The 23,676-nt window shown below is 43.6% G+C and overlaps 1 protein-coding gene across 5 annotated transcripts in view; it reads right to left on the reverse strand.

The window, feature by feature from the left end:
- TENM1 (teneurin transmembrane protein 1) overlaps window positions 1–23,676 on the reverse strand; it is a 912,904-nt gene that overhangs the window by 395,481 nt on the left and 493,747 nt on the right. The gene's annotated exons all lie outside the window — the stretch shown is intronic.

Consider the following 23,676-nt stretch of genomic DNA (forward strand, 5'->3'; position numbering starts at 1 on the left):
CAATAAAATTAAAGCCGCTGTGTACCTTATTCTATAGCGCTGATCAGCGCTCATGTGTCCGCCTGGCTCCTCCTCTCCTGCTCCTGGCTGACATCAGTGGGAGTTCTCAGCCCCTCCCACTGTAGCTGTCAGCCTGGGAGAGGAGGGAGCTGGGTGGTCACGCGAGTGCCGATTGGCGCTACGGAATAAGGTACACATCGGCTTGTATTTTAAATAACACACACTGGGGAACATAGCATTATCTAACAGAGGGGATTAGAGAGGCTTTACATGTGGCTTTACAACCACTTCAATGAGGCGAGGACAGGTGTTCATGCTGTTAAATGCCAGAGCTTCAAGAACCAGTTCTCTTCATGTTCATAAGATTCAAGTAAGCGCAGCTTCTCATATGTAAATATGTCTGAGAATGTGAACTCTTGTGAAAGTTGGATCCTTCTTTTCATTTGACTAGTTTAAGTTTGTCTTAGCTACATAGTTACATAGGTATTAAGGTTGAATAATGACACCAGTCCATCCATTTCAACCTGAGTGAGTGTAGGTGCATGTCTACAATTGTCCCTAACCCTGTACATCGCACACTCACATCAGTCCCTACCCTCAATCCAAGGTCTCCATTCATATACTAGGACCAATTTTGGATAGAAGCCAATTAACCTACCAGCATGTCTTTGGAGCTCACATGCATAACTTACAGTTTTGTAAAACTTAAATATTCCCTGCACATGATACAGCTAAAAAGGAACTATAATGGGCTTGGAACAAATCTATTTTACTTTTCTAAAGGATATGTAAACCCAACATCTCATATTCTTGATATGTGCCTGTTGTACCAAGTACTTGTATGAAAAAGTATCCTCTTTGTATTGCTTCTTTTGTGTGAAAGCCCTGGTGTTCCTACCAGCTCCTCTGCTTTCCTATTAAAAACTGACCACTCTAGGCACTAGGCATGGGAGTGGTTAGTTTTATGGCTGTGCTGGGAACCCAGTTTGCTCTCCTCCAATGATTATATGATTATAATTCTTCTGCTGACATGCTCCCACCCCCTTTCCCCACACATATAGCCATTCACTGGAAAGTTTGGTGTGCTGTGGTTTCTCCTCAGCTCTCTTATGCAGCTGAGAACACAGGGCATGTAATCACTTAAAAAAAAAATGATATTTAGAATGTTTGAAATATGTATACGAAAAAGTTTTTCCTTTAATTTATATGTAGCGCTAACCCCCGAAGGAGCTGCTGGTTATTTTTGGGCTTAACGTTACCTTTTGTTCTCCTTGTTCACGTCTAGGGGATGTCCCGTGGTAGATGGCCCAGTAACTTAAGACTGACAATAGATCCACTTGAATGGATTTTATTTGCAAAAACTCAAACCATTGAACAGTCTTTCAACTTGGGATCAGAGGGTTGGAAAGGAAAGTTCGGGTACTCTCAGTGTCAAAGTCCAAAAACGTTAAAGAACTTGCTTACTTTGACTGCATCCAGAGAATAGCCATTCGCATCTGGATGAACACTGAGATTGGACAGTTCCTCTCTCACAAGGCCTAGGAGCCAACAAGGTGTTTACTCAGGAACAACGTCTTTATCACTGACGTTGTTGCAGAACACGTAGAGAAACTAAGCTGTACAACACTTGTAGGATTCCTGGATCTTTCAGCCTGCTTGGTGATATCCACAAGACCGGATTCTCTCGGTTACTTCAGCCCTTTCAGGCTCTTGTTAAGAAAACCAACCCGTACGTGGTCTTCTTCTAAAGAGCCCCCCCTGGAATGCTCGAAGTTCAATGGGTCTCTCCCGAACCGGAGACAGCACCCATCCACCTTGGAATCATTCCTTAGTTCCCTTGTCTTGGGCTAGCCAGCCCCGAGGCATTAAAGTTGGGTGGATCCGCACCCCAGGCCATAGCCTTCCTGGGGGCTGGTCAGGAGGACCAGGACCATGTAATCAGCACAGCATACTGGACCAGAACCCGCAAACCACGTGACATCCGCATCTTAAATACTCTCTCCCAGAAGGCACAGCGAGAGGGCCACTCCCACTGACCTGACTCCGAGAGAGAGTAAATTAAACGCACGACCAGACCATAGTTCCACACCTGCCACCAGAGAACATCTTACAGCCCAGTCAGACTGACACAGAAGTCAAATTTAGGCAAATAGACCCAAACCAAACTGTAGTTTGGGTAAAGTTACATTTTGAAAACACATAGCGCATGCTCTTTAGGAGCACGCCGCTACACATATTTTAAAGGCTGTTTTTAAAGGTGAGGGTCCGCATATACTTTTTAGTTTATAAGCTTTAAAAAAAATTATATTTTATGTTTTACCAGCTATAAAAAAAATCTTTGAACAAAAATGTTTATCCTAGTTTTCTACAGCACTTGAGGGTCTCAACATAGAGCATAGCATTAGTTGTACCCTTTGTGACTACCTCTAACTAAATTTTCTTATGACTACATCTGAACAGAGTTTTCAGTAAGTAAAGAAGAAGGTAAATAATTTCTCTGACCTATTCAGCAATGCATATCATTATTTATGTCTGCAAACAACAGGCTATTTTTAGCAGAGCAGTTAAGGTTAGCTGTGACAGACCCAACATTTTTTTTTTTTCACATTTTTAATTTTTGCCCCAAACCTAATATGTTAATGAAACAACCACACTAAGTTCTATTAAAGTATATATAATTGTATGCCTCAGGTACAGATAAAGTTTTATACATTTAAAGAGGAAGTAAACCCTGATGGGTTTACTTCCTCTTTGTTTCCCTGCAAAGGTAAAGCATAATGGGCTACTATGCATCGCATAGTAGCCCATTATGTGTCACTTACCTGACGATGTTACCGCTGTCCCCTCTTCCATGGAGCGTCCATCTTCTTTCCGGGCATCGTGGCTCTGGCGCTGTGATTGGCTGGAGCCGCGGTGACGTCACTCCCGCGCATGGGCACAGGAGCTGCCAATAACGGCATGCTCAGTGCGCCTGCATGCCGCTGTCTATGGTGCCTGTCTGTTTGCAAATATCTCCTAAACAGTGTAGGTTTAGGAGATATTTCGTGGACCTACAGGTAAGCCTTAATCTAGGCTTACCTGTAGGTCAAAGTGGTTTGTAAGGGTTTACAACCACTTTAAGTCATAGCTAACTATAGATAATATAAATAGTATAAATAATCTCATGATAACATATAAATTAGATACCAGTGTCACAAAAATGTAAATCCTAAATATATTTTTTTATTTGCATTTGTTGCACTAACACTGAATTTACCACATTATATTTAATTGTTACATTTAGGTTTTCTGATCCTATCATGCTCTATAAAGACATGATATGTTTTAATCCAACCCTTAGCTGTTCTTGAAATGATGCTTTAAATGAACACAACATCTTGGCTTGTTCTAGAACATAGCACATTATTTTTGATAAAATACGCAATAGCCAAATCTTGGTGTTTTTTTTTCACAGCCATATAACGTAGAACGGGACTGAAAAGTTGACAAGTGGGAAGAAGTTGAGCAATGGCACATTTCATGTACTTATCTATAGCCCAGTGCTCAGAACAATTTGTATCTGCAATGATTTTACTGTGGATGTTGAAAAATATAAAAGGCTATGTAAAGCAATAGCTGTAAGCTCAAGAGTGTTTTTAATCCGCTCTGTATTAAATATTAAGGAATGGCAAAGTCTTGCTGAGCTGTGCAGTGAATGAGTAAGCAGGCGTCAATAATCCATAATGTCATTAATGTCAAGTACTAAATATACAGATTATATATTAATATTTTACACAATGATTAGGTTTAACTATTTGCTTTATATACGAGCTCAATTGTCTATCTTTTAAATGCCGCAGGAGGAATATAATGAAAAAAAAAAATAAAGTTCAATAACATATTCTAACTTAGCTTGAGAAATGGCTTACTCCAAAAAACCTTTGTGTTTTAATATATTATACCAATGCTTTATTGTAACGGGTTGTTAGTTGTTGTTTTTTTTTTTTTTTTATCTCCCTTTGCAATTCTGCAGTAACATAAGCTACTAAAATTGTTTCTCTGCAAGAATGTCACCATTTTATTGCTGTTTTCAAGGGTATTCTCGTATGAACTTATAAAATGCTTAATAAAAATTCCACTTATTTTAACATTGATTTTTGTGGCTAGATTCTTTCTACCAGCATAAATCTCACTAATCCAAACTTATTAAAAATGTTTAAAAGCAATCTAGCAGCAACTTTGCTGGCACCAGAGCTTCAAAGCTGAATGCAAACAAGGTGAAACAGAGACTGACTATGATGTCTACAGTATTTATAAATGTTTTCGCCTAAAATTCATACAACTTTCTCCCAATATTGACACATATTTCAAACTGAACCTTAGATGTAAAATTTATGGGGTGAAAACATTTTATAAATAGACCACTATATTAAGGTGACCAGATTTTTTTTCAATGAAATCAGGGGACATATTTTTTTTTTACTAGTAATGGCGGCAATCAGTGCTCTCTGCCCATCGCCGCTGACGCCTGCCTCACAGCCTGTCAAGTCTTACTCTCTGGGCCCCGGCTGCTACTGGATGGGGAGCAGAAGAAAATCACTCCGCCAGGGAAGGCAAGGAGATAAGCAGGTAGGCGGTTGGCCGGGACTTGAGCCAAGGCAGAAGAACATGCGAGCAGAGCTAGATGGGCATGCACCCGAAACTGAAGAAATATTCCCTCAGCTCCGACCAGCACATGATCATCAAAAAGGGGCACAGATAATTGAAAAAAATACACTCTCCTAAGCTAGTAGGAGCGGCAGAGCGGGGGGTGTAATTCAGAATTCTTTTTTAATTCTGTACTGACTGTCTGAAATTGCCCCAGCCCCTGTTCAAATTCAACCCGGGGACAAAACCAGGGAAAGACTTGGTCCGGGGACAGTGTCCCCAATCTGGGGACTGTCCCCGGAAACCGGGGATGTCTGGTCACCCTACACTATATCATTTTGCATAGCCCCTTAATAATAACATGATTTTGCCATATGCCAAAGCAGAAAACTTCATAGGTTGCAGATCTGGACGCTCGACGTCATACTTCAAAATTGAACAAACACACAGGACTTAGCACTGTAATTTGTAACAGAATCTGGACCCTCATTGGTGTAGCTTGGCATACCGGAAGACCTCGTGTGAGATATAAACCAGGAATCTTATGTTTCAATCCCATACCCACTGCATATTCATGTTCATGTTCATAAAAGATATAGAGGTTGGTATCAGTGTTTACTAATGATACAAAGCTAAGCAGGACAAAACTTCACAAAAGGACATAGCAACTCTCCGGAAATAAATTAATAAAAGAAAGGGGTAGGCAAACACATACCAAATTAAGTTTAATGTAGGGAAATATAAAGTAATGCAAGTTACACACTAGGGGTAAAACCTCTGGGGGGAATCGAGGATGGAGACCTGGGGGTCCTAGTAGATCACATGCTCAAAAATAGCAAATAGCATTGCAATGCCAAGCTACAGCAAGCAAGGCCAGTAGAGTATCAGCACACATTGAGTATCCCATCCAGTTGTGGTCTCCAGTCCTCAGAAGGTATGTGCTGGAACTGGAGAGAGTCCAGAGAAGAGCAGCAAAACTAATAAGGGACTGGAGGATCCCAGTCATGAGGAACGTTTACAATCATTAAATGTATTCTCCCTGGAGAAGTGATGCTTAAGAGGAGATATGATAGTGAAATACAAATATCTTAATGGTGACCCCAGCATTGGGAGGAAACAATTCAGTCTCAGGTCACTCAAGAAGACATGTGGCCACTCAGTGAAGTTGGATAAGAAGTGGTTCATTCTTAAACTGCATAAGGGGTTTTTACTGTTAGAGCAGTAAAGGATGTGGAACTCCCTTCCACAATTGGTGGCTTCAGCGTGTAATGCCGCTAATTTAAAAAAAATCTTAGATGGGCATCTTATTGAACACAATATACAGGGATATGGGAAGTGGTTGAGACATAATGCACACACACAGGTTGAACTAGATGGACTGGTGTTTTTATTCAACCTTACTAACTATGTAACATTCAATTCCTCTAACAACCTTTGCTGCTTTTATCCAAACTACCTCCTGTACCAAAAATCTTCAGCTATCATAACCATTGTTTACATGCTTCCTTGGCACCCAACACCTTGAATAGTATGTCCCCTCTTCTTCAGGGAAAGTGATTTATAAGTATGTTTACTGAAGGTGAAGGTAATAGGTAATAGAGATTTGTATACGTCTAGGCAATCTCTTTAGGTGCCTCAGAACTCGGTCCTGATTGTATCTACAACTTCTCTTCCTATAGCACTCTGATGTTTTTGCTGGCAAAGCCAGAGGATGTTTGCATCAGCTATTGCAATACCATTATAAACAGCTACGCACACATACATGTAACTATTTAATGGGAAAAGGAAATCATTTTGAGATCATGCGATAGTAAATTCAGTGTGCTGAACATTTAGATGATAACACTTATAAGGATACATCAATAAGTGTTCTCATCCAAATGAGAACACTTGAGTCAGTGCACATGAGCATTTGAGGTGGATTTAAGATGCATTTACCATGCTTCTGATATTTGTTACCTATTTGTTTGTCATAAATTGGCACTGACTTATATGGATGAATAAAAGTAAACAGATCTCAAGCTGACCTTAGCTAATTTAACAAGCCCTTCACTTACCCTAACAGACCTTATGCCTGTTAGGGTAAGTAGCTCTATTTATAAAGTAGAGACGTATGGTTTATTTTACAAAAGTAACTCGTTTTTCCACAAATCTGATTAACAGGCAAATTCATTCAAACCGCCTATTTTAATGTTTGGTAGACGTTGATAAAATGTTTATATTCTTTCACACTTTTTATGGCAATATCTTTCTGTCTCGTACTCCTCCACATTTTGCATTCTCAGCCCTCCAGCTTTACAGCAGTGAGAGCATCACTTATTCAGCTGCATTTTACATAACATAAAATAATAGAAAAAAATCAAACAGGAGAGCAAACATGGCAAAACTTTAACCACTTCAGCCCCAGAAGATATGGCTGCGTGGCCTCCTTGGCAGTATTCCCGAGTCTGGCACGGGATAAGATTTCATTACCATAAGCCGGTAACCCCGAGCCAGACTCGGGATCGCATCACTGGATACATGGAGGGGGTTACTTACCTTGTCCCCTAGATCCAGCGATGTCTCCCCGCACTGTGACCTTGCAAACCACCGTGTCTCGCTCGGTCTGAGACAGCACAAAGCTCCATTCCCTGCGAGAGTTGCGACGCACGGGGACGGAGTTTGGCGCCAAATTCAAAAAAGTAAAAAACACAGTATAGATGCAGTATACTGTAATCTTACAGATAACAGTACTGTATCAAATAATTACACATCCCCTTTGTCCCTAGTGGTTTGTCCAGTGTCCTGCATGAAGTTTTATATTATAAATACTGTTCTTCATGCCAGGAAACTGGAGATTGTCCATAGCGACCAAAAAATGTCAGTTTACCGTATATACTCGAGTATAAGCCGAGATTTTCAGCCTCTTTTTTGAGGCTGAAAGTGCCCCCCTCGGCTTATACTCGAGTCATCGCTGTCTGCCCGCTCGATCAGCGTGTCGAGCAGACAGACAGCGGCCATTCTATTCAAAAGCCGCGCCTCCGGCTCCGCCTTCGCCTGTGATAGGCGGAACACTGAATTTCCCAGCAGCCTGTGTTCCGCCTATCACGGACATCGTATCATCCTCGTACTACGGACGAGGATGATACGACGTCTGTGATAGGCGGAACACAGGCTGCTGGGAAATTCAGTGTTCCGCCTATCACAGGCGAAGGCGGCGGCGCAGCTTTTGAACTTTACAATGGCCGCCGACGAAGAGGGCACGGGACGGCACGGCACGGGACGGGACGGGGGCAAGGCATGATACGGGACGGATGCAAGGAGGCAAGGCACGGCACGGGACGGAGGCAAGGAGGCAAGGCACGGGACGGAGGCTCGGGACAAAGGTAGGCTGGACACACACACACACACACACACACACACACACACACACACACACACACACGGATGGAGACACACACAGGGATGGATGGATGGATGGAGACACACACACACAGGGATGGATGGATGGATGGATGGAGACACACACACACAGGGATGGATGGATGGATGGATGGAGACACACACACACAGGGATGGATGGATGGATGGACACACACACACACAGGGATGGATGGACGGACACACAGGGATGGACGGACACACAGGGATGGACGGACACACAGGGATGGACGGACACACACACAGGGATGGACAGGCATGTCTCACCCTCGGCTTATACACGAGTCAATAAGTTTGCCAGTTTTTTTGGGGGTAAATTGGGGGCCTCGGCTTATATTCGGGTCGGCCTATACTCGAGTATATACGGTACATTAAAAGTGGTTATAGACCAGCTAGACAACAGCGATAATAAATTAGAATCACTCGCAGCTCTGGACACGACGAGGGAACGAGTTGCCTGGTCCTGGAACCAGTCTCGATACCATCCCCTACGCATATTCCCTCCTTTTTTTTTTCTTCTGTTTATTATGAGTATAATGTGCTGGCTGGCCCTTTGGTTATACATTCATGCTTTGTAGCCCCCTGCGAGGGCGCACAAGGAGCAGATTGCAGTCTCTTGTTTATTTCTGTTTGTTAAACTTTTCAATAAAAATATTGAAACAGAATCACTCACAGAATTGAGCGATAGTAATTTGTGGGGAAATTCGTCATCAAACACTAAAAGTAATGACAGTGACAATTCTGCAACTGAGCAAATTTCACTGTTTTTGATTTGATTACATTATTGAATATTTTTTTATTATTATTATATTATTATTTAATTATTTGTTATAATTATCTATAGTTATTTATTTTATTATATTATATATATATTATAATTTATGATTTCATATTTTATCATACCCGGGATGTTTATTAGACTCTTGTTTGGATGGATTTAAGTGAATTATTTCTAAGAATTACAGGACTACAATATAAAATGCCAAATTTCCATGCAAAATAATTGTACCGCTTTCAGCACCTAAAATCCGACATAATCATACCACCAGGGAGGTTAACCTCCCTAGCGGTAATCTCGAGTCTGGCTCGGGTTGGGATCTTAGTACCATAAGCAGTAGCCCCGAGCCAGACTCGGGATCGCATCGCTGGATACTGGAAGAGGTTACTTACCTTGTCCCCTGGATCCAGCGATATCCTCTGCACTGTGTGATTAAGCTCCTCCGCTCGATTCACACAGTGCCCGAATGCCGCCGAGCTCCGTTCCCTGCGACGTTGCAGCGCACGGGAGTGGAGATCGGCGCCAAATTAAAAAAAAGTAAAAACACACAAAACACACACAGTACTGTAATCTTACAGATTACAGTGCTGTATAAAAAAAATTACACATCCCCTTTGTCCCTAGTGGTCTGTCCAGTGCCCTGCATGCACTTTTATGTTATAAATAGTTTTTTCTGCCTGGAATTTGGAGTTTGCCCATAGCAACCAAAAAGTATCCCTTTATGTCAAAAGTGATTTTATACCAACTAGAAAACAGGGATAATAAATTAGAATCACTTGCAGAATTGAGCGATAGCAATTTGTGGGGAAATTCATCATCAAACACTAAATCTAATGACAGTGACAATTCTGCAAATGAGCAAATTTAAGTCTTTTTGGATTTGATTACATTATTGAATAATTTTTATTATTATTTATTATATTATAAACTTTATCATACCCGGGATCTCTGCTAGACTCTGGTTTGAACAGATTTAAGAGAGTTATTCCTAAGAATTGCAGGCCTACAATATAAAACGCCAAATTTCCATGCAAAATAATTGTACCGCTTTCAGCACCTAAAACCAGAACTAAGATAAAGTGGGGGTGTGTGCGCTACCTTAAAAACCAAATAATATGAGAGAATAATAAATAAATAAAAGATATAATAATCCCAGTTGAAATCCTATTGATGACGTAACGCGTAGGAACCCGGAAGTGACGTTTACATCCGAGCAAGGCGCTCGGCGGTCTGTTGTTCACTGTGTATTACCCCACTTCCCCTGTGAGTAGATATTTATTTTTAATAAAAACTTAATGTTTGAACTACTACACCATGGTGGATCTCTCTGGTTTATCCCCTTGAGCTTGTTTGCCACCTATCACTGACGAGGAAGTTGGAGGAATTTGTGTTATCTCCAAGAGCTTGCTGTGCAGCCATCCCCTGGATTATCCCCTGCCATCTGGTTGCCCTGTTTTTTTTCGCTGCTTACCTTGCAGCGGTGAGGTAATTACCTAGCGTTAGCATCACTGGCACGGATCATCACCAGAGGATTGTCGTTTTGGCACATTGCACTTTATCATTTTGGATTGTGATCATCTGAGTTGCACGATTGCATCTTGTATGGGACACTCTAGAGTGATTCACTGATGTCACTTTGATTCATTTTTATAATTTTATTATATTTCATTATATTTGTTGCCATTTTTGTACAATTCACTTACCTGTTGCTACCGGATTCCTGATTGGAACATTTTTATGCTATTTAGACACTTTATCTTTACACGTTTTTTGTATATATGCGTTTTTTTTGCATGTAGCAAACTTCACTTGAGGTATGCACTGAGTCACTTTTTATTTAGTAATGCACGGATGCACTTTCTTCATAATACATAATTACCTGTTATTGTTTACAAGTACACTTGTATTTACACTCTGTTAGTATTAGGGTGTTTTTTATTATATCTTTTATTTATTTATTATTCTCTCATATTATTTGGTTTTTAAGGTAGCGCACACGCCCCCACTTTATCTTAAGTCTACAATACTGAGAGTTAACTCATACAGTGATTGCTGCTTCTTTTTTACCTCCCTCTTCTATTTCCCATAGAGCGCAGAAGCATATAGATACACATAAAACCAGAACTAATCATACCGCCAGGGAGGTTAATGACCAGGTCATTTGTTGCCATACGGCACTGTGTCCCTTTAACTGACAATTGCACAGTCGTGTGACGCTGTACCCAAACAAAATTGATGTCCTATTTTCCCACAAATAAAGCTTTCTTTTGGTGGTATTTGATCACCTCTGCGGTTTTCATTTTTTTGTGCTATATACAAAAGAAGAGCGAAATTTTGAAAAAAAAAAACACATTGGGGGTTATTTACTAAAGGTAAATCCACTTTGCACTGCAAGTGCACTTGGAAGTAAAGTCGCTGTAGATACGAGGGGGACATGCAAGGAACTAGGAATCTACATTTTAGCTTGCACATAATTGGAAGATAAAATCAGCAGAGCTTCCCCTCATTTCAGATCTACCCCTCAGATTTAGAACGACTGCACTTCCAAATGCACTTGCAGTGGATTTGCCTTTTGTAAATAACCCCCAATAGCTTTTACTTTTTGCTATAATAAATACAATGGCTTGTACAGGGGAGCCAACCTGCTGCAGTATAACTGCGGCGGATGGTCCGGAAACGGTTGAACACAGGTTCACAAATCTCAATACTGGAGTCCGCTTTCTGAAGTGCGCGATGAAAATAAAAAACAAAAGCAAAAAAAAAAAAACAATGAAGTTGAATATCCATTCACAGACAAGAAAAACTCTTTGCTGCACGTTATAACACACTTTGCAATTCAATCATTAAGATCTATTATTTAAACAAATCCTGTTTGGATTTTAGGAATATGTGGTGCTGTTATATGTACTGTGATTTTGTAGGAAGATAAGCAGCAACAGAAACATGGATTGATAAAGTTGCAAAATGAATTTTTTCTTGGGATAGGCCTCATACAGATGTTATTGGTCCTGTGACAAAGCTTGGATTAGTGTGCTCTTATATTCTTTGTAGGTTATGCTTCTCTTAGGACTAGAGCTGCAAGCTGGTAAACAGATATTAACTTCACATTTATTAGGTGTTTTTATATCGAGAACATTGCATAAAATATGAAAATGAACTAACGTCTACAGTTTAATGGGGTATCAAACTGTGAAAGAACTTGTATTGTTCAGCACACACAAAACACATTGAGAGACAATGGGGGTTATTTACTAAATGCAACTCCACTTTGCACTGAAAGTGCACTTGGAAGTGCAGTCGCTGTAGATCTGAGGGGGACATGCAAGGAAAATAAAAAACAGCATTTTAGCTTGCACATGATTGGATGATAAAATCAGCAGAGCTTCCCCTCATTTCACATCTACCCCTTAGATTTAGAGCGACTGCACTTCCAAGTGCACTTTCAGTGCAAAGTGGATTTGCCTTTCGTAAATAACCCCCATTGCAGATTCCATTAACCTCCCTGGTGGTATGATTATTTCAGATTTTAGGTGTTGAAAGAGGTACAACTATTCTGCATGCGTTTTATATTGTAGTCCTGTAATTCTTAGGAATAACTCACTTAAATCTGTCCAAACCAGAGTCTAGCAGACATCCCGGGTATGATAAAGTTTGAAAAATGAAATCATAAATTATAATATAATAAATAACTATAAATAATTATACCAAATAATAATATAATAATAATAAAAATGATTCAATAATGTAATCAAATCAAAAACACTGAAATTTGCTCAGTTGCAGAAAGTATCTCCCCACAAATCGCTATCGTTCAATTCTGCGAGTGATTCCAATTAATTATCACTGTTTTCTAGCTGGTCTAAAACCATTTTTGATGTAAAGGGACAGTTTTGGTTGCTATGGACAATCTCCAGTTTCCAGGCAGAAAGAACAGTTTTTATCTCCGTGATATTCCTGTTAATGTGTCTCTTGTTACCAACCCATCTTGTCCTTGACCTGTCTCCTGCTTGCTTCCTGTGTTTGACCTTGGCTATTCACCTGACCACGTCTGTTCTGATACCCAACTGGCTTCTGACCTAAGCTTTCTTCTGACCACGTTCCCGTATCAGTATTATCCAAGTCCTGCAACACCTTAAGGGTGCCACCTGTGTGCTGATTCTATACCAGCCCACCAGCTGTACTCTGAAACCTCCTGCACACAGTCCAACAGGTGACCCATGCTACTTTAGGCCCGATCTCTCTTGTTTCCACCCTTAGAGGGGTCTGGAACTTAGCTGCAGGGGAAGCCCTCTCTCTCCATTGGCCCTCAGCACCAGGTATGTGATACTCCAACCAGTAATCAAACAACCCGATCTACAGTATCTGCCAAATGGGACAGGAGGCTGAGGAAATGGCTTCCCAAATCTCCAAAGTCTGACCAGGTGTATAGGAGGCAAACCTAGATTGTTAGCTGGTGTGTTGTTATGTATCAATCTGTAACATCATTCAGTGAAGACCTGGAGTTCTGCTAAATTGAAGGGGCTCTTAGATTTCACATATGTCTCCTATTGGTGGAATTATGGTGCAAGAAAGAGCAATTAAATTCAATGTGCTCTAAAAACATTATGGCCTAGTTAAATCAAATAAAACATATTTTCCCTTTGATCTCACGTGCATTTAACTGATTATAGTGTAGCTATACAGCACCAAACAGACTAAAACTCAATTTTTTATGCTAATAAATTTGCTTTATTTGAATGGATTTGCAGGAGAAAGTTATTTCTTCCAACTTTATAATGGTGTAATACTACACTCTGCTGAAATCAATATTCTCAGGCAAGAGGCATCGTTAAACTATATCTTGATTACCCTTCCTGCTTGGTGTTTGTTACACTAAACTCATAATTTACTGAGATTTCACATGATAGGATCTTGTTGGGTCTTCTGAAAAGTTCACCATGGTTTTCTCTGGAAACTTGATATGCTCTAGTCTACATTTCTATTAAAAACTTCATTAACAAACCAATTACAATATTGGCTAGAGTAATGTATATGGGTATTAACCAACATATTTTGATATAAGATTGCTAGTTTGTCTCGGTATGGAATTGCTCTGTAAAAAACACATTGAACAGAAATATCTGATTCTGTAAAAGGATTAATGTTTTCAATGATTTTCTAGATATACATCTAAAACAGATCAGCTTGCTGCTATCAATGCAGTTTGTAAAAATAAATATGTACTGTATATACAGTATATATATATATATATACACACACACACACACACACACACACACACACACACACACACACACACACACACACACACACACACACACACACACACACACACACACACACACACACACACACACACACACACACACACACACACTATGTTGTCAAAAGTATTGGGACACCTGCCTTTACACGCACATGGACTTTAATGGCATCCTTGTCTTAGTCCGTAGGGTTTAATATTGAGTTGGCCCACCCTTTGCAGCTATAACAGCTTCAACACTTCTGGGAAGGCTATCCACAAGGTTTAGGAGTGTGTCTATTGGAATGTTTGACCATTTTTCCAGAAGCGCATTTGTGAGGTCAGGCAAGGTCAGGTTGGACAAGAAGGTCTGGCTCACAGGCTCTGCTTTCATTTATTCCAAAGGTGTTCTATCGGGTTGCGGTCAAGACTCTGTGCAGGCCAGTCAGGTTCCTCCACCCCAGTCTCTCTCATCCATGGTCTTTATGGAACTTGCTTTGTGCACTAGTGCACAGTCATGTTGGAACAGAAAGGGGTCCACCCCCAAACTGTTCCCACAAAGTTGGGAGCATGAAATTATCCAAAATGTCTTGGTATGTTGATGTCTTAAGAGTTTCCTTCACTGGAACTAAGAGGCTAAGCCCAACCCTTGAAAAACGACCCCACACAATCCCCCCTCCACCAAATGATTTGGACCAGTGCACAAAGCAAGGTCCATAAAGACATGGATGAGCAAGTTTGGGGTAGAGGAAGTTGACCATGTCTCTATGGACCTTGCTTTGTGCTCTGGTCCAAGTCATTTATGGTGTGGAGTTGTTTTTCAGGGTCTGGGCTTGGCCCCTTAGTTCCAGTGAAGGAAACTGTTAAGGTGTTAGCATACCCAGACATTTTGGGCAATTTTGAACAAATTCATGCTCCCACATTTTATTTGTAATCGGAGTCTTCAAGTGGGAAATGCAATATTACTTAAGAAACAAGGCCTGAGGTGTGCCATGGCCTGGATGGTCAGTATGCCTGAAAAGAGGGCATACCCTGAATGTAAGAATAAGAAAAATACTATGAGTATGAGTGAATAACCTGGGGGAAACGGGTGGGTGGGCACCTAGAAAACCCCAACCCTGGCCCTGACAGAGGAGGAGGGTTATATAGTCTCCGACTCCTCCCACAAATACAGGCTGGCCTACAGCCAGCCTTCTAACTTGTAATCGGAGTCTTCAAGTGGGAAATGCAATATTACTTAAGAAACAAGGCCTGAGGTGTGCCATGGCCTGGATGGTCAGTATGCCTGAAAAGAGGGCAAAAAGACACCAGTTTAGGTGGGAGAGGGAAGGTAGAGATCCCATCCCTAAAATGACGTATGCCCAAACGCCAACCGTAAGTAACCGGTAAGTATCCGCTGTGAGAGTAGAACCCATCGACTCCAGACCTGGAGATGAGAAGGAACCTCCTTAGAGCCTGCAAGCTACGCAAACCCAATTGAACGTCCCGTGAAGGATAGGATGAGCCTGATGCCCAAGGTGACCCGGACATGAGAATGAACTGCTATGAATGAGAGGATACGTGGGGAAAAGAGAGCAAGGGCTGACCCGAAGAACCCCTACAACACACCAGAAGAAGCACCGTGAAAACACCCCTTCCCATACCTGGTAAGAGGATGTGAGAGGGTGAGTGGCAAAAATACCAGTGATAGGAGAGGAAACCTGGCTGCCTGATGGATGTGATGGAGTAGATGCCATGGCAAGCATCATCAACATGGCGACACCAAGACAAACTGGTCCCACCGGATGTGAGCAGGTCATGCTACTGCCCGAGACCTCCCAACCGAGACCGAATCCTGAACCGAGGAAGGAGAAACAGACTCCAACCCAGGGGAATAAGTCCCATAGCATGAACCAGCCATGCCCAAAGTGACTAAAGCACCCCCCTCCCCACCTGGAACAAACCGGGGAGGAGCAAAGATGACTGGACCGATGTCCCTGAGCAGTACTCCAGGCAACCTCCTAGACAAGAGATCGGAGCTGAGAGTGGAATCCAGAATGGTGACGACGTCGCCCAACCTACCACCTAAGGACCGTGGCTTGGACATACCCTGAGAGTATGAATCCCAGGGCGGTAACCAGGGCCTCTATGCAACAGGATGTCCACTAAAGAAAATTGTTGTCTGCTTCCAACCTGAGGGTGCGCCCAGTGGCGAAAAGACATCTGTACGTGAGTGCAGGCATGGTTGATATTGGTATGGATGCCAAGACGGCCCAACCTGAAAACGTAACTAGAAGGAAAGACAGACAACCAGACATGAGAACAACAACAACGCCCCTCTGCCTACCTAAGAATGAGAACATGGCAGAAAAGTCAAGACCACAGCGCATGAATGAACCTAATGATGAACCCCCCCCCCCCCGTGTTTGAGTTGAGAAATAGTGAGTTAACCCGAGTAACCTGCAGCGCAGAGACAGGTAATTAACAGAAACTCAGGCCTAGAGTACCCACAGACCGTGGTGGGTAGACGTACAGGTGTGGTGAATGAACATGCATCGTATGACGTATGGTATACAGGCGAGAAGATTGTGGTCAACAATCATTAATAACGAAACCTCAGCCCGTATGGATCTGTAGACGTGACAGATCCCGATGTGCGAGCCCTAGCTAACTGACCCCGGTACAAACATGAACACAGATACGATAAGACATGACAATGAATGCAGACAAACCTAACCAGAATATGTCATAAGTGAACGCCCTTCTGCGAACTCTGAAGCCAAACACAGAGGTTGAAACACCATGACAGAACCACTGAACAGAAACACTCTGACAGAAATACTGACAGAAAAATGTCACGACAATGCCATGACAGAAATGCTAAAAGTTAACCTGGTAGAACAATGACTGAAATCCCGGGGCAGAACGCTATGACAGACATGCTGGCAGGACGCTATGACAGAACTCCAGGGGCAGAACACTGACAGATAACCTGGGGCGGAACACTATGACAGACATGCCGGGCAGAATGATATGACAGGAACCCAGGGGCAAACCACTATGACCGCCATGCTGGACAGAGCGCTATGACCGAAATACTGGACCGAACGCTATGACGGAAATACTGGACCGAACGCTATGACGGAAATACTGGACTAAATGCTGTGACCGAACCTGGACAGAACGCTATGACAGGAAAGCTAGAAAGAATGCTATGACCGAGAATGCTGGACCAATCGCTATGACAGAATTGCTGGGCCGAACATTATGACAGAAAATGCTGGGCCGAACGTATGACAGAAAATGCTGGGCCGAACGTATGACAGAAAATGCTGGGCCGAACGTATGACAGAAAATGCTGGGCCGAACGTATGACAGAAAATGCTGGGCCGAACGTAATGACAGAAAATGCTGGGCCGAACGTAATGACAGAAAATGCTGGGCTGAACGTAATGACAGAAAATGCTGAGCCGAACGTAATGACAGAAAATGCTGAACAGAACGCTGTGACAGAAAACTGGACTAATGCTATAACCAAAACCTGGACAGAACGCTATGACAGGAAAGCTAGATCGAATGCTGTGACAGGAATGCTGGACCGAACGCTGTGACAGAAATGCTGGACCGAACGCTGTGACACGAACGCTGTGACAGAAATGCTGGACCGAACGCTGTGACAGAAATGCTGGACCGAACGCTGTGACAGAAATGCTGGACCGAACGCTGTGACAGAAATGCTGGACCGAACACTATGACAGAAAATGCTGAACAGAACGCTGTGACAGAAAAACTGGACTGAATGCTGACCGAAACCTGGACAGAACGCTGTGACAGGAAAGCTAGATGGAACGCTTATGACAGAAATGCTGGGCCGAACGCTATGACAGAAAATGCTGAACATAACGCTGTGACAAAACTGGACTGAATGCTATGACCGAAACCTGGACAGAACGCTGTGACAGAAATGCTGGACAGAACGCTATGACAGGAAAGCTAGACGGAACGCTATGACAGAAATGCTGGGCCGAACGCTATGACAGAAAATGCTGAACAGAATGCTGTGACAAAACCTGGACTGAATGCTATGACCGAAACCTGGACAGAACGCTGTGACCGAAATGCTTGACAGAACGCTATGACAGGAAAGCTGGGCCGAACGTTATGACAGAAAATGCTGGGCTGAATGTTATGACAGAAAATGCTGGGCAGAACGCTGTGACAGAAAATGCTGGGCAGAACGCTGTGACAGAAAATGCTGGGCAGAACGCTGTGACAGAAAATGCTGGGCAGAACGCTGTGACAGAAAATGCTGGGCAGAACGCTGTGACAGAAAATGCTGGGCAGAACGCTGTGACAGAAAATGCTGGGCAGAACGCTGTGACAGAAAAATGCTGGGCAGAACGCTGTGACAGAAAAATGCTGGGCAGAACGCTGTGACAGAAAAATGCTGGGCAGAACGCTGTGACAGAAAAATGCTGGGCAGAACGCTGTGACAGAAAATGCTGGGCAGAACGCTGTGACAGAAAATGCTGGGCAGAAAATGCAGGGCAGAACGCTGTGACAGAACGTTGTGACAGAAATGCTGGATAGCCCGCTGTGACAGAAAATCGCAGGCAGAACGCTGTGACAGAAAATCGCAGGCAGAACGCTGTGACAGAAAATCGCAGGCAGAACGCTGTGACAGAAAATTGCAGGCAGAACGCTGTGACAGAAAAAACGCTGGCAGAACGCTGTGACAGAAAAAACGCTGGCAGAACGCTATGACAGAAACGCTGGCAGAACGCTATGACAGAAAACGCTGGCAGAACGCTATGACAGAAAACGCTGGCAGAATGATATGACGGAAAACGCTGGCAGAACGCTATGACGGAAAACGCTGGCAGAACGCTATGACAGAAACCGCTGGAAAAAACGCTATAACAGAAAACGCTGGCAAAACACTATGTCAGAATGCTATGACAGAAAATTGCTGATGGAAGCTACAATTACCCCCCCCCCCCCCCCCCACGGGAAAAAACGGTGGGAAGGGCGGACTGCACGCAGGAGAGCTGAAGGAGGGGAGAATGTGGGCGAAGGACGGCCGATCAACCCCCCCTCCCCCCGGCATATGTGAGGGGCCGAATACCCCCCCCCCCCCGAGAATCGGCCGATCATCATCATTGTCATTTTATTTATTTTTTTGTGAGGGGGGAGAGAGCCGGCGCGGCCGATGGCTGGACGCATGAGGAGTGGGCGGGCAGGGAGAGTGCAGCCATGCACCAGGAAGGAAGGACGCATCCCGCTGCCTCCGGCATGAGCGCGCCCAGGTGGAGCTGGGAACTGACTGGGGACATGGCAAGGTGGAAGGATGGCCGAACACCCCCCCCCCGCTCCCCCGGCCTGAGCGCCGGGAAGAGCGGGCGGGCCGCATGCCAGCCCCACGGAGCTATGGGGATATGATAGCAGGCGGATGTTTCTTCCAGTGTGGGGCGAGGGGGGGGGGTGATCGACGATCGGCCGCCCCAGCTCCTCCCCCCCCCCCCCCGCAGGAACACCGAGCCGACTGCCGGAGAGCTGAGGGAGGGGAGAGTGAAGGACAACCAAATCGGCGGGTGTACAACATATGTGTGTATGGGGGGGCGGCCGACTACCCCCCCTCCCCCCCGCAAGGAGAATCGGCAGGTGTACTGCATATGCGAGGGGGGAGGGGGAGACGGCGCGGCCAATCATCTCCCCCCCCCCCCACGAGGAGAAACAGCGGGCGCTCCGTACCTGCGAGGGGAGAAGGGGAGCCGGCGGCGGCCGGCTACCTCCTCTCCCCAGGAGAATCGGCGAGCGGAGCAAAAGGCACAAATTGGGAGGGAGCAGTCGGAGCCAGCCGACCCACCTCTCCCCCAATGGGAGAAAAGCCACGAGGAGCCCTGTACCTGTGGAGAGGGTGGGCGGGGAGAGAAAGAAGCAGAGACAGGAGAACGTGGGCGGACAGCACAATGCCCATGAGTGAGAGAGGAGCTGGCCGATCACCCCCCTCTCCCCCACACCAGGAGAAATGGAGGACAGGCTGACGGAGCGATACACATGGGGAGAGAGAGGCGCTGGGGGTAGCCGAACACACTCTCCCCTCCTCCCATGCCGGAAGAAAACGCTGAGCGGGATCACCCCCCCCCCCCCTGGAAGCCGGCAGGGACGAAGAGAGGAGCGTAGTGGAGGATAGATTGACCGGCCTCCTCCTCCCCCCCCCATGAACGCCGGCTGCCAGTGCCTCCACCTAGAAAACCCCAACCCTGGCCCTGACAGAGGAGGAGGGTTATATAGTCTCCGACTCCTCCCACAAATACAGGCTGGCCTACAGCCAGCCTTCTAACATATATATACAGTATCTCACAAAAGTGAGTACACCCCTCACATTTTTGTAAATTGTAAATTTGCTGTCCCCTCAAAATAACTCAACACACAGCCATTAATGTCTAAACCTCTGGCAACAAAAGTGAGTGCACAGCTAAGTGAAAATGTCCAAATTGGGCCCAAAGTATCAATATTTTGTGTGGTCACCATTATTTTCCAGCATTGCCTTAAGTCCACATTCCACTCCTCCATGATGATGTTTTGGGATGCCCCACAGATACTCAATAGGTTTAGGTGTCGAGACATGCTTGGCCTGTCCATCACCTTTACCCCTCAGCTTCTTTAGCAAGGCAGTGGTCGACTTGGAGGTGTGTTTGGGGTTGTTATCATGTTAGAATACTGACCTGAGTCCCAGTCTCTGAAGGGAGGGAATCATGCTCTGCGTCATTATGTCACAATACACGGTGGCATTCATGGTTCCTTCAATGAACTGTTACTCCCAGTGCTGGCAGCACTCATGCAGCCCTAGACCATGACACTTCCCCCACCATGCTTCACTATAGGCAAGACAGACTTGTCTTTGTACTCCTCACTTGGTTGCTGCCACACACACTTGACACCATCTGAACCAAATACGTTTATCTTGGTCTTATCAGATCACAGGACATGGTTCCAGCAATCCATGTCCTTAGTCTGTTTGTCTTTAGCAGACTATTTGCAGGCTTTCTTGTGTGTCATCTTTAGAAGAAGCTTCCTTCTGGGACGACAGCCATGCAGACAAATTTGATGCAATGTGTGGCGTACAGTCTGAGCACTGACAGGCTGACCCCCCACCCCATCAACCTCTGCAGCAATGCTGGCAGCACTCATACGTCTATTTCCAAAAGATAACCTCTGGATATGGCGCTGAGCACATGCACTCAACTTCTTTGGTCGACCATGAAGAGGCCTGTTCTGAGTGGAATCTGTCCTGTTAAACTGCTGTATGGTCTTGGCCATGTGCTACAGCTCAATTTCAGGGTCTTACCAATTTTCCTATAGCCTATGCCATCTTTATGTAGACCAACAATTATTTTTTTCAGATCCTTAGAGAGTTCTTTGCCATGAAGTGCCATGTTGAACTTCCAGTGACCAGTATGAGAGAGTGAGAGTAATAACACAAAATTTAACACACCTGATCCCCATTCACACCTGAGACGTTGTACCACTAACGAGTCACATGACACCGGGGAGGGAAAATGGCTAATTGGGATCAATTTGGACATTTTCAGTTAGGAGTGTACTCACTTTTGTTGCTAGCGGTTTAGACATGAATGGCTGTGTGTTGAGTGACAGCAAATTTATACTGTTAAATAAGCTGTACACTCACTACTTTACATTGTAATTTCTTCAGTGTTGTCACATGAAAAGTTAGAATAAAATATTTACAAAAATGTGAGGGGTGTACTCACTTTTATGAGATACTGTATATACAATTATGCTCATAAGTTTACATACACTGGCAGAATTTATGATTTCTTGGTCATTTTTCAGAGAATATGCTGGAAGGAAGTCTGTGAGTGCTGTGCTAATCCCTTCAATATTATAGGTTTGATGTGTATTCTCTAATTTTGAGATTCAAGGTCCCAGAGCTTTTATGTGCAGATTTGCTCAGAGAATTTTTTTAAAACAAAAATGTACTGCATGACCTTTAAACTATGGCCAGCAAGCTTAAAAGGGCCAATAAAAGCTTTAGGATAGGTCAACCCCCTCACAGAGAAGACCTAGTGTCATTAGGGAAATCTGAAAAACATCATATAGAAACTGTACTAAAATTCCGATTACCAGCACTTTGAATAATTATATATAGCAAATGGGTTAATTATGGGTTATATATATATATATATATATATATATATATATATATATATATATATATTTTTTTTTTTTTCATTTTCATTTAATGTTGCAGTTGGTTTGAGGTCAGGAGTTACTTTTTAATATTTTTTATTAATTTTTTTTGCTCCAAGGCTTAAAAATTGGCTTTTGTTTCAGGGAGGGATATTTTGGTTGTTTTTATTTTTTTGGGGGGCATATTGTTTCTTTGATATTTACGTTGACAGGGTTTTTTTTATATATTTTTTTACCAACCACCTGTTTTTAGTGCTCCCTATATTTCACAACACATTGCTGCATTCTTTGAAGAAGAAAAAACTTTGTGTAAGAACAGTGTGCACCTACTGCTCAATCACCTCACATTATATCACTCACATTCAATACACCCCTCATCCCAAAATAAAATAAAGTTAGGCATATACTAGTTAGGTGTATTGTCCATGATTTAAACTGTCCTGCAGCTGGCCAATTTTAGGGTCCTTTCACACGGGGCAGATCAGTGTTGAACCGCCCCGTGGATATCCGCTTGCTCAGCGGGGATCGCTGGAGCGATCTCCGCTGAGCAGGCAGAGGACAGGTCCGTCTCTGCACACTGCGCAGGGACAGACCTGTCACGGCGCTGCTCTCCCCTATGGGAGATCGGATGATGACAGACCGCAGTGTCCGTCGTCACGCGATCCGATCCGATGACGGATGGAAAAATAGCTTTTTCCTCCGCCACACTTTTTCAGATCGAAGCGGGTCAGATGTCAGCGGACGTTTCACCGCTGACATCCGACGCTCCATAGACCTCTATGGAGCATCCGTTCAGGACCGACTGAAAAACTGACAGGCAGTTCTGAATTGATTGTCCGTGTGAAAGGGGCCTAACACTGCTGTATATATCATCATATTATCATTATCATATCATTATTATCATATTATCATCTGCAATTCCCCGATTTTATATACTATTGGCCAAAATGGTCTACTTCTAAAACTATTTGAAAAAAGCCTTTTTGGTAAACCAGAAAAGAATCAGAATTGGGTGCTAATACAATGTCTAGAACTGGGTGGTAATGAGCACTATATGAATGGCGGCTGAACACAACATGTTTTTGTCATTTGGATTGCAAACGGAGAAATCTGGCATATGCAACATGATGTGTCTTCTCTCTCCTCTCCCCCTTTTGCCCTCACTTCTCCGCTCTCCTCCCTGCCCTCCCTCCTCCTTCCCTTCTCTCTCTCCTTCGTATACATGCCTTTACACCCCTTTCCTCCCTCCTACTCTTCCTTTCTACCAGCTCCAGAGACATACTAGTGGGGTACAGCCTATATAGATATTGATAAAATTTCATATGAAATGCACAAATTAAGGTTGATTATAGTTGGAGGATGAGTTACCGATGTTTAAGACACTATACTGGAAGTAATGTAATATCACATGTTGCTA

This window comes from Lithobates pipiens, unplaced genomic scaffold, assembly GCF_037356315.1.
Source record: "Lithobates pipiens isolate NorthernLeopardFrog02 unplaced genomic scaffold, aLitPip1_a1.2 Scaffold_1, whole genome shotgun sequence".
NCBI lineage: Eukaryota > Metazoa > Chordata > Amphibia > Anura > Ranidae > Lithobates > Lithobates pipiens.